Source organism: Erinaceus europaeus, chromosome 11, assembly GCF_950295315.1.
Source record: "Erinaceus europaeus chromosome 11, mEriEur2.1, whole genome shotgun sequence".
Lineage (NCBI taxonomy): Eukaryota > Metazoa > Chordata > Mammalia > Eulipotyphla > Erinaceidae > Erinaceus > Erinaceus europaeus.
In genome coordinates this window covers 50436557-50449092 of record NC_080172.1, presented here as the reverse complement: position 1 = coordinate 50449092, position 12536 = coordinate 50436557, and the positions used below count along the sequence as shown (strand labels likewise).

The 12536-nt window shown below is 42.6% G+C and overlaps 1 long non-coding RNA gene across 5 annotated transcripts in view; it reads right to left on the bottom strand.

Annotated features, from left to right (window-relative positions):
• Positions 1-12536, bottom strand: part of LOC132541348 (uncharacterized) — an 87545-nt gene that overhangs the window by 66803 nt on the left and 8206 nt on the right. For 3 of the 5 annotated variants that reach the window (XR_009552547.1, XR_009552546.1, XR_009552549.1), the window contains one exon: positions 7981-8531. The exons of the other annotated variants lie outside the window; for them this stretch is intronic. This is a non-coding gene — a long non-coding RNA (uncharacterized LOC132541348). Of the gene's footprint in view, positions 1-7980; positions 8532-12536 lie in introns of those variants that run through there. 5 annotated transcript variants of the gene reach the window in all.

The window sequence follows — 12536 nt, the reverse complement described above, 5'->3', positions numbered from 1 at the left end:
CAAAAGTCATTGGCATTCCTCTATGCAAACACTAAGTTAGAAGAAATTGAAATCCAGAAATCAGTTCCTTTTTCTATAGCAACAAAAACAATAAAATATCTAGGAGTAAACCTAATCAAAGAAGTGAAAGACTTGTATACTGAAAATTATGAGTCACTACTCAAGGAAATTGAAAAAGACACAAAGAAGTGGAAAGATATTCCATGTTCATGGGTTGGAAGAATTAACATCATCAAAATGAATATATTACCCAGAGCCATCTACAAATTTAATGCTATCCCCATCAAGATCCCAAGCACATTTTTTGGGAGAATAGAAAAAATGCTACAAATGTTTATCTGAAAATGTTTAACCAGAAAAGACCTAGAATTGCCAAAACAATCTTGAGAAAAAAGAACAGAACCGGAGGCATCACACTCCCAGATCTCAAACTGTATTATAGGGTCATTGTCATCAAAACTGCTTGGTACTGGAACATGAACAGACACACTGACCAGTGGAATAGAACTGAGAGCCCAGAAATGAGGCCCCACACCTATGGACATCTAATCTTTGACAAAGGGGCCCAGACTATTACATGGGGAAAGCAGAGTCTCTTCAACAAATGGTGTTGGAAACAATGGGTTGAAACATGCAGAAGAATGAAACTGAAGCACTGTATTTCACCAAATACAAAAGTAAATTCCAAGTGGATCAAGGACTTGGATGTTAGACCAGAAACTATCAGATACTTAGAGGAAAATATTGGCAGAACTTTTTTCCGCATAAATTTTAAAGACATTTTCAATGAAACGAATCCAATTACAAGGAAGACTAAGGCAAGTATAAACCTATGGGACTACATCAAATTAAAAAGCTTCTTCACAGCAAAAGAAACCACTACCCAAACCAAGAGACCCCTCACAGAATGGGAGAAGATCTTTACATGCCATACATCAGATAAGAGTTTAATAACCAACATATATAAAGAGCTTGCCAGACTCAACAACAAGACAACAAATAACCCCATCCAAAAATGGGGGGAGGACATGGACAGAATATTCACCACAGAAGAGATCCAAAAGGCTGAGAAACACATGAAAAAATGCTCCCAGTCTCTGATTGTCAGAGAAATGCAAATCAAGACAACAATGAGATAGCCACTTCACTCCTGTGAGAATGTCATACATCAGAAAAGGTAACAGCAGCAAATGCTGGAGAGGGTGTGGGGTCAAAGGAACCCTCCCACACTGCTGGTGGGAATGTCAATTGGTCCAGCCTCTGTGGAGAACAGTCTGGAGAACTCTCAGAAGGCTAGAAATGGACCTACCCTATGACCCTGCAATTCCCCTCCTGGGGATAGATCCTAAGGAACCCAACACATCCATCCAAAAAGATCTGTGTACACATATGTTCTTGGCAGCACAATTTGTAATAGCCAAAACCTGGAAGCAACCCAGGTGTCCAACAACAGATATGGCTGAGCAAGTTGTGGTATATATACACAATGGAATACTACTCAGCTGTAAAAAATGGTGACTTCACCGTTTTCAGGCGATCTTGGATGGACCTTGAAAAAATCATGTTGAGTGAAATAAGTCAGAAACAGAAGGATGAATATGGGATGATCTCACTCTCAGGCTGAAGTTGAAAAACAAGATTAGAAAATAAAACACAAGTCGAACCTGAAATGGAATTGGAGTATTGCACCAAAGTAAAAGACTCTGGGGTGGGTGGGGAGAATACAGGTCCATGAAAGATGATGAATGACATAGTGGGGGTTGTATTGTTAAATAGGAATCTGGGGAATGTTATGCATGTACAAACTATTGTATTTACTGTTGAATGTAAAACATTAATTCCCCAATAAAGAAATAAATTATTTAAAAAAAAAAAAAAGAAAATCTCTATCCTGGAGGACTTCCATAAGACATGGTTATGGACTAACATCGAACAGCAAAGACTCTCCCCCTAAAACAACAAATACTGACAACCATCAAATCCATAAAGTCCACTGAACTGCAGCTGGGACATCTACAAACTTCATGGCCTCAGTGGGTACTGGTGTGCATGGACAAGGTGAGAAGGCGAACAGGATTGAAGCCAAGTACCTGGAGGTTGGGAGCTCTGGCAACAAATGGCACCATTTTGTCAATGAGCAATAGCAGTCAAGGCTGCCTGCAGGGTGCTGACTGAGAGTAGTGACCTCTGAGCTTTGGCCATTGGTCTCGGGGGTAAGAGTCTGCTGAACTGGTGGTATGGTCACACCACAGTAAAAGGGGATTTGCCAGACCAGTCTGGTCTGCATTCCCAAACTAAAACAGACATTCAGAAGGTAATTTGTGGCAGCTGGCAGCTAAAAGGTAATAGGTGGCAGCTGACAGCCAAATGAAAAACTAAAACCTGCTTCTTCAAACACAATTGACACCTAGTAGCAAACACCTGTGGCTAGAATTGAGAAAAATTCTACAGAGAAGCTATTTATACACACTAAAAAGAATATAATACAGCTCAAGGGGATAACAAGAAACAACTCCAACTCCACTCTCCACCATCTAATATATATACAAGTGAAGTCTAATAATTATAGTAATAGTACCATTCATCGGCTCAGTAATAGCCAGCACAATAAGTGCACAAACAACAGAGAAATAGCAAAAACAAATTTCAGAACATGACTACTCAAAAAGAGAGAAATGAAACAGAAAGACTCCAGGATTTTAGATATAGAAGGACTATGAGGGAGTCAGGCAGTAGCACAGTGGGTTAAGCCTACATGGTGCAGAGACCAAGAACCGGTGAAGGGATCCCGGTTCAAGCCCCCAGCTCCCCACCTGCAGGGGAGTCGCTTCACAAGCGATGAAGCAGGTCTGCAAGTGTCAGTCTTTCTCTCCCCCTCTCTGTCTTCCCTTCCTCTCTCCATTTCTCTCTGTCCTATCCAATAATGATGACATCAATAACAACAATAACTACAATAATAAGACAAGGGCAACAAAAGGGAATAAATAAATAAATAAATAATTTTTTTTTTTTAAAAAAAGGACTATCAGAGGAAGACTATAGAAAACTCACTATAAGGTCTCTCCAAGAATTCAAACACAGTATTTAAAAGCATACTAAAGAATAGAAAGAATATTTTATTTAGGAGTTAGGGTACACAAAGGAAGAACTTCAAACAAAGTTCTCCAACAAATTAGAAAAAAATGAAAAAACATCAAAGAGAATTCACCAAGCAGTTAGGAAGCATGAATTTCAGATAGACTTGAAGGGTGCAAAAGACATTGTGAGTGCAGGACTAGCTCAAGTATCAAGCTTTAGAAGTAGACTCACGTGGAGGGTAGATAGCATAATGGTTATGCAAACAGACTGTTATGCCTGAGGCTCTCCAACATTCCAGGTTCAATCCCCCATACCACCATAAGCCAGAACTGAAGTGTTCTGGTAAAAAAAAAAAAAAAAAAAAACAACTTTGATACTAAAAGGTGCAATTAGCCCACTCTTTCAATTTAAGATAGTAGCCAGTTAAGCGCACATGGCGCAAAGTGCAAGGACCATCACAAGGATCCCAATTTGAGCCCCCAGCTCCCCACCTGCAGGGGAGTCACTTCACAGGCGGTGAAATAGGTCTGCAGTTATCTCTCTTTGTCTTCCCCTCCTCTCTCCATTTCTCTCTGTCCTATCCAACAATAACAACATCAATAACAATAACCACAACAACAATAAAAAAATAATGACAACAAAAAGGAAAAAAAAAAAGCCTCCAGAAGCAGTGGATTCATGGTGCATGCACCGAGCCCTAAGATAGTAGAGAGGAAAAGTTTAGAAAAACTGAAGCAACACTCTGAGAAATAGCAGATTCCATCAATGTAAGAGTGATGTAAGGAATTCAATCTAAGGAATTCATGAGGGAAAGGACGGAGTGATGGGAGCAGAGGCTATATTCAGAGAAATTGTATCTGAAAATTTTCCTCACCTAGGCAATCCTCAGAACATAAACTTCCTGGAAAAAAAAGTGTCCACCCAGGTACCTAAATACAAAAAGACCAACACCAAGACATATAGTGAAACTATCAAAACTCAAGGATAAGAAAGAATATTACAGGCTGCTGGGAAAGGAAAGAAGTGATATGCAAAGGTAAAGTTATCAGGCTCTCATCAGATTTTTCTTCACAAACTAGAAACAATGAGAGAGGAATGACATATTTAAAATATTAAAAGATGGGAGTCAGGTGGTAGCACAGCAAGTTAAGTGCAGGTGGCACAAAGCACAAGGACAGACATAAGGATCCCGGTTCGAGCCCCAAGCTCCCCACCTGCAGGGGAGTCGCTTCACAGGCGGTGAAGCAGGTCTGCAGGTGTCTTTCTCTCCCCCTCTCTGTCTTCCCCTCCTCTCTCCATTTCTCTCTGTCTTATCCAACAAGGATGAATAACTACAACAATAAAACAACAAGGGCCAAAAAAGGAATAATTAAATATTTAAAAAATATATTAAAAGATAAGAACTGCCAGCCATGCAGTCTCTGTCCTGAAAAGCTATCCTTAAAATACAAGGGAGATATAAAGATCTTTTAAAATATTCAAAAGCAAAATGAGTTTGCCACCATCAAAAGAAGAAACAAAGTATTATAGGTTCTAAGTGAGGTGAACAAAAGCAGACTAGAACTAAGCACACAACAGAAATAAGAAAAATAACAAGGGGAGGTAATGGAAAGAACAGTACTATCAAATACTAGTAAGTCCAAAGTTTAAAAGATATAATGTGTTAGTTATTACACTTATGGTAATCAAAATACAAAACAAGGGACAGGCCAGATGGTGGCATACTTGGTTAATCATTCCAAGAGCTGGTTCTTTGAAAGGATAAATAGGGGTGGGGGTATGTAGCATAATGGTTATACAAAGAGACTCTCATGCCTGAGGCTGCAAAGTCCCTGGTTCAATCCCCTACCCCACCCCACCACCACCATAAGTCAGAGCTGAATAGTGCTCTGGTAAAATAAATAAATAGTAAAATGAAATGTAAAATTTCTAACAAAACAAAACAAAAACTTCTTTTAAGAAAGGACAGGAGGCCGGGCAGTAGTGCAGCAGGTTAAGCGCAAGGACCCACATAAGGAACCCAGTTCGAGTCCCCAGCTCCCCACTTGCGGGGGAGTTGCCTCACAAGCAGTGAAGCAGGTCTGCAGGTGTCTGTCTTTCTCTCCCCTTCTCTGTCTTCCCCTCCTATCTCCATTTTTCTCTGTCCTATCCAACAATGACGACATCAATAATAACAATAAAACAACAAGGGCAACAAAAGGGGAAAAAAGAGCCTCTACAAGCAGAGGAGTGCAGGCACTATGCCCCAGTGATAACCCTGGGGGCAAAAAGGAAAAAAAAATGAAAGGATAAATAAAATAGATAACCCACTAGATACACTCATTAAGAGAAAAAAAAAAACTATGATAAATCATTCACAAGCAAAAGAGGAAATATTACAACAGAGATACAAAAGATCATGCAAGATATCAAGGCAGAGATACAAAAGATCATGCAAGACTATTATGGACATCTATATGGAAATAAATTTGACAACTTAGAAGAAATGGACACATTCTTAGAGTCATACCAACTGCCAACCTTGACACAAGAAGAAGTAAATAAACTTAATGGGCCAATCACTAGTGCAGAAATTGAAACAATCAAAAGCCTCCCCAAGAACAAAAGCTAAGTCCCGATGGCTATACTAATGAATTCTATAAAACATTCAAAGAAGAACTAATACCCATTCACCTCAAACCCTTCCAGAAAACAGAAGAGGGAATACTCCCAAACACACTCTATGAGGCTAACATCACTTTGATCTCCACCAAAAAAGAAAACTATAAACTTATATCTATAAACTGTAAACCTGATGAGCATCAATGGAAAGATCCTCAACAAAATCTTGGCTAATCAAATCGAACAATATGTTAAGGAATAATCCGGCAGGAGTAGATAGCATAATGGTTATGGAAACAGACTCGTTCCCGAGGCTCCAAAGTCCCAGGTTCAATCCCCCACACCACCATAAACCAGAGCTGATCAGTGCTCTGGTTAAAAACAATAAAATACAAAATAATAATAATCCATCAAGACTAAGTGGGATTCATTCCTGGGAAACAGGATGGTTCAACATCTGAAAGTCAATCAATGTAATCCACCATATCAACAAAAAAAAAGATAAAAATCAATTGATCTTATCAATCGATGCAGAAAAACCACTAGATAAGGTCCAACACCCATTTATGATAAAGGTCATCAAGAAATCGGGATTAATTGATTTTTTGTTTTTTTATATTTATTTATTCCCTTTTGTTGTCTTTGTTGTTTTATTGTTGTAGTTATTATTTATGTCGTCGTTGTTGGATAGGACAGAGAGAAATGGAGAGAGGAGGGGAAGACAAAGACACCTGTAGACCTGCTTCACCTCCTGTGAATCGACTCCCCTGCAGATGGGGAGCCGGGGGCTCAAACCGGGATGCTTAAGGCGGTCCTTATGTTTTGTGCCACATGTGCTTAACCCGAGGCGCTACCACCCGACTCCCTGATTTTTTAAAAAGTCATATAAAAGGGAAGTGGGCGGTAGCGCAGCGGGTTAAGCGCATGTGGCGCAAAGTGCAAGGACCAGTGTAAAAATCCCGGTTCGAGCCCCCAGCTCCCCACCTACAGGGGAGTTGCTTCACAGGCGGTGAAGCAGGTCTGCAGGTGTCTATCTTTCTTTGTTTTTCTAAAAAAATTCATTTATTTATTCCCTTTTGTTGTTTTATTGTTGTAGTTAATATTGTTGTTGTTACTGATGTCATCATTGTTGCATAGGACAGAGAGAAATGGAGAGAGGAGGGGAAGACAGAGAGGGAGAGAGAAAGATAGACACTTGCAGACCTGCTTCATTGCCTGTGAAGCGACTCCCCTGCAGGTGGGGAGCCAGGAGCTCGAACTGGGATCCTTATGCCGGTCCTTGTGCTTAACGCCACCTGCGCTTAACCTGCCCTACCGCCGTACTCCCGGTGTCTATCTTTCTCTCCCCCTCTCTGTCTTCCCCTCCTCTCTCCATTTCTCTCTGTCCTATCCAACAACAACGACATCAATAACAACAACAATAATAACTGCAACAATAAAACAACAAGGGCAACTAAAGGGAATAAATAATTAATATTTGGAAAAAAAGTCATATAAAAGAAAAGAAAATTTCATAAGGATAAACAGAAAACCCAGAAAATGGAAATATATATATATTTAAATATTTGATTCATTTATTAATGAAAAAGATAGGAATTGTGAAAGAAAGAACCAGACATCACTCTGGTACATGTGCTGCCAGGGATTGAACTCGGGACCTGATGCTTGAGAATCTAATGCTTTATTCACTGTGCCACCTCCCGTACCACAGGGAAAAGATATTTGTACAGTACACTTCAGACAAGTAGTTGATATCAAGCTTCTATAAAGAGCTCATACAGTTCAACAAAAAGATAAAGAACAGCCCAATAAAAAAGTGAGCAGAAGATATGGTTTTCTGAAGAGTTACACTTAGCACAGAGACATATGTGGAAATGCTCCAATTCACTCATCATTAGAGAAATGCAAAATAAAATAGCCTATGAGAATGGGCTCTATCAATAAAATAAGAGAAGATAAGTGTTGGAGAGGATGTGAAGAGATAGGAACCCTACTACACTGCTGGTAGGAATGCAAATTGGTACAGGCATTATGGAGAACAGTACGAAGAATCCTTAAACAAATACAAATGGAGTGCTTGGGAAGGTGGCACAGTGGCTAAGGCACTAGACCCTCAAGCATGAGGTCCTGAGTTCAATCCCCGGCAGCACATGTACCAGAATAATGTCTGGTTCTTTCTCTCTCTCTCTTCCTATCTTACTCATTAATAAATAAATAAAATCTTTAAAAAATACAAATGGAACATACCTTATGGTCCAGCAATTCCACTGCTAGCCATTTACCCAAAAGATATAAGAAGACTGACTGGAAGAGATTCATAGTGGCTTTATTCACAATAGCAAAAACTTATAAATGACCACAATGTCTTTCAACAGATGACTGGATAAAAATTATGGGGCATACACTCAATGTAACATTATTCAACAATAAAAAAGTGACAAAATCAAATACAGTAAAATAAAATATAAAGAGAAAATAAAATAGCCTTTTCTCCTTTGATTCTTGTTATGTTTTGTTACCAGGGTTATCACTGAGGCTCAGTGTCTATGTGACTCCACTGTTCCCAGGGCAGGCAGGTTTTTGGGGTTTTGTTTGTTTGTTTTCTAGCTAGAAGGTGAGAGATGGGGAGAAATAGAAAGAAAAAAGCAGAGATACCTGTAGCACTGCTCTACTGCTTATGAACATTCCCTCCTGTAGGTAGGGAGCAGAGGCTTGAACCCAGGTCTCTGTGCATGGTGACATTGTGTGCCACTTCCTACACTCCCGTAACTCTTGCCCAGGCCCAGACAAGACAGTTGCCCATGAATAAGTTCCATCTGCACAAGGAGGGTGACACTTCTGGGCCAGATGTGCTGCACATAAGGTGGGAAGAGAAGAAAGAAATATTTTATTTTATTTTATTTTATTTTACCAGAGCACTGCTCAGCTTTGGCTTATGGTGGTTCTGGTTCTGGGGATTGAATCTGGCAACTTTGGTGCCTTAGGCATGAAAATCTTTTTCCATAATCACTATGCTACCTTCCAAAATATATGTTATATTATTTTATTTTATTTTAATAAGACAAAGATACAGGGAAAGAAACCTGGGTGAATCCTAGGACTACAGCTCAGTGAGCAAGGCCTCCACCAGAACCATTATACTGTCTCTTCAAGCTCAGCAGGAAAAAAAAATTAAAGGGGAGAAAAATGGTTACCAAAAGCGATGGAATTGTTGGGTAGGCAGGGACAGACCAAGAAAAGAAGAGACACCTGTGGCCTGCTCCATTGTTCTTGAAGCTTCTTCCCTGAAGGTGGGGCCAAGAGCTTGAACCTGGGTCAAGCAAGCCTACACCTGCCATCCCCAAATCCCCATCCTTCTCTAAGTCAGGATGGAGACAGCTTCAGTGGCGAGTCCTGGGTGCTGGTCACAGGCTTTGATCTGGAGAACTCAGAACCTCCCAGCCTCACTGGGAGGAGCAGGGGGCTGCTGAACACCCCTCTCCCTGAGGAATGTGGGGCCTTGCCAGGACAAGTGGCAAGAAGATATTCACCAGCCTATGTGCTGTGTGCTTGATGGGAGTCAGGGGCCCTGGCACTAGCAGGGGCTGGGCAGAGACCCCGCAATATCCACTTTACCCTGGCCCAGGGTTTCAGGGGACACCACTAGGACACAGGTGTTATTTCTGGGTAAGGGAGGGAACAGCTAAAGAGTGGCACGGGTTCAGGTTCCAGAATGGTTAGCCAGGAAGCGGGTAGGTGACAGGGATAGAGGGGGAAGGACAGTCTCTCCTCAGGGATGGTCACAGGGTAGGTGCATGATACTTCCTATCGTCTATGAAAGATGACTGACTGTGGCCTGCTGGCAGGTGGTGCAGTGAGGAAGGCCTTGGTCTTACAAGTATGAGGTCCTGAACTGGGTCCCTGGCATTGCATGTGGCAGAGTGGTGAGCTGGTTCTCTCCTCAATTAAAATAAATAAATAAATAATATGCTTAAAACTGGAGACAGCAGCATGGTTCTACAAAAGCCTTTCATGCCTGAGGCTCAGAGTTCCCAGGTTTAACCCTCAGTTCCACCATAAGCCAGAGCTGAGCAGTGTTCTGGTAAGAAAGAGAGAAGGAAAGAAAGGAAATGAGAGAAAGAAAGAGCGAGAGAGAGAAAAAGGGGGGCTGCGTGGTGGTGCACCTGGTAAGTGCACATGTTACAATGTGAAAGGACCTGGGATTAAGCCCCTGGTCCCCACCTACAGGGGAAAAACTTCACAAGTGGTGAAGCAGTGCTGCAGGTGTCTCTCTGTCTCTCTCCTTCTTTACGTCCCCCTTCCTCTCAATTTCTGGCTATCTCTAGCTAAGAAATAAGTAAATATAATTTTAAAAAAAGAGGGGAAGATAGCATAATGGTTATGCAAAGAGACTCTCATGCCTGAAGTTCTGAGGTCCCAGGTTCAATCCCCTAGACTGCCATTAGCCAGAGCTAAGCAGTGCTCTGGTAAAAAAAAAAAAAAATGTTATATGGAAAACTGAGAAATGTTCTGCATGTACAAACTACTGTATTTACTGTTGAATGTAAAACATTAATTCCCCAATAAAGAAATTTTTTAAAAAATTAAAAAGAAAGATAGAAAGCTAGCTAGCTGTTTTACCTGCTCTTTCATCCCCTGGCCTTGTTCCCCAAGCCTGGCTCTGTGGAACAGCCTGAGAGTCCTCCTACTCTGAAACTCTGCTCCTCTGCCAACTCCAGCTCTGCCAGCCTACCCACTCCCACCCCGAGTATGCCCTCCAGGTACACAGCCTCAGTTGCTTAGCAACAGCTTGCTTACACACACACACACACACACACACACACACACACACACACACACACACACGGAGAACCCAGAGACACACACACATACACACAGAACCCAGCTGGACCCCACAAAGCTGCCACAGCCCACCCCACCAGGGAATGTGTGGGGAAGAGCCCCAAAATAGGCCTGAGTGTGAAACCCAAGGCTCTTTTTAAATCCCCAAGTCCAATCCTGACTCTTGGAAAATCCTGTCTCACCCCTAGAGCTAGGCTTTGGGCAGGCAGCCCTGAGCTGCTGACCCAGCTCTGTCCTGTGTTTCTGGGTCTCTGCCCTTGCATTCCCTCCCTCCCCTCTCTTGGGGCTCCAGACCCCTTGTCCTATTCATTCTGAAACCCCATAACCCCCTTGTCAGTCTTGGGGAGGTGGCAGGTATCTGTGGCTACCTCTCCTGCTCTGGGCCCTGGTCCCCTCTCCCCTCACTCCCACAGAGTGGCTGTGCAGACCCAGGTTGCCATAGTGACCATACCACACCCCTGTGGTGGGAGGGGTCCCAGAAGATGCTCTGCAGGCATTTAGGTCCCCCTACTTAGCCTGCCCTGGACTTCAGTCTCAACTACAAAAGGACTGGCACTGGAAGGGGCCAGGAGGTGGCACACCCAGTTAAATGCACAGAGACTCAAGCAAAGATCCCCACCTGCAGAGGGAAAGCTTCACAAGTGGTGAAGCAGGTCTGCAGGTGTCTATACTTCTCTCTTCCTCTCTATTTCCCTCTTCCTTTTTAAAAATTTTTATTTTAACCTTTTTTTTTTTTTTTTTTTTTTTTTTACCAGAGTGCTGCTGAGTGGTGGCTTATGGTGGTGCAGAGAAATGAACCTGGGACTTTGGAGCTTCAGGCATGAGAGTAACTTTGCATAACCATTATACTATCTACCCCAACCCCTCCATTCTCCATTTCTCTCTGTCCTATCCAATAAAATGGAAAAAATGGCCCTCAGGAGGAGTGGATCCATAGTACTGGCACCAAGTCCCAGCGATAACACTGGAGACAAAAAAAAAAAAAATTGACACTGCAGTTATGGGCAGCTGGGAGAGCCCCAGGCTCAGAAAAGAAAGTCTTTGTTGCAGGCTGAACGGTGGTACAGTGGATAAAGTTTTAAAACTCTCAAATACAAGGTCTGAGTTTGAATGCAAGCATCACATGTATCACAGTGATGCTCTTCCCCTCTCTCTCCCTCTCATTAATAAATATCTCTCTATATATATATATATTTAAAATAATGTTCACTTAAAAAAACATTTATTTATTCCCTTCTGTTGCCCTTTTTTATTGTTGTAGTTATTATTGATGTCGTTATTGGATAAGACAGAGAGAGAAATGGAGAGAGGAGGGGAAGACAGAGAAGGGGAGAAAAAGACAGACACTTGCAGACCTGCTTTACTGCCTGTGAAGCAACTCCCCTGCAGGTGGGGAGCCGGAGGCTTGAACTGGGATCTTTATGCTGGTCCCTGCGCTTTGCGCCACCTGCGCTTAACCCACTGCACTACCACCAGACTCCCTCTCTATAGATTTTTAAAAGGAAGACATTCTTCCTACTGCCTTCCCTCTGTTCCTTTCAGCTACAATGTCAGTGTTCCCAGGAGAAGCTGGTGTGGGAAGAAGCTCCTCTGTGATGGTTGGAACCAGCCCTGCCCTGGAGGCTGGTTCTCCATACGGGGCAGACTGTCGTCTCAGGGCAGGGTGACCTGCTTTCCACTCCTGCCACCCCCAGTTGCTAAAAGCATTATCTGAGCATTCAGAACCAGGACTGGGAAGAGGACAGAGAGGGCAGATGAGCGGTCAGTGCTGGGTGAAGGGTGAAGGGAGAAGGGCGGAGCCTCCGGGAGGCTGAAAGGAGGCCAGAAGGCTGAGGCTGTCCTGAGGCAGAAGGCTGGACCAAGTGACCTCACCCAAACCCTGCGGTCTGCTGCTGTAGCCACCTGGCTGGTCTCCCGACCGCCTGGGTCCCCAAGTAGGAGAGCTTTTAATAGCTCACTCCCCAACCTGGGTTTGAATAATTAAACAAGACAGCCAGAAATATCAGCTGGACACT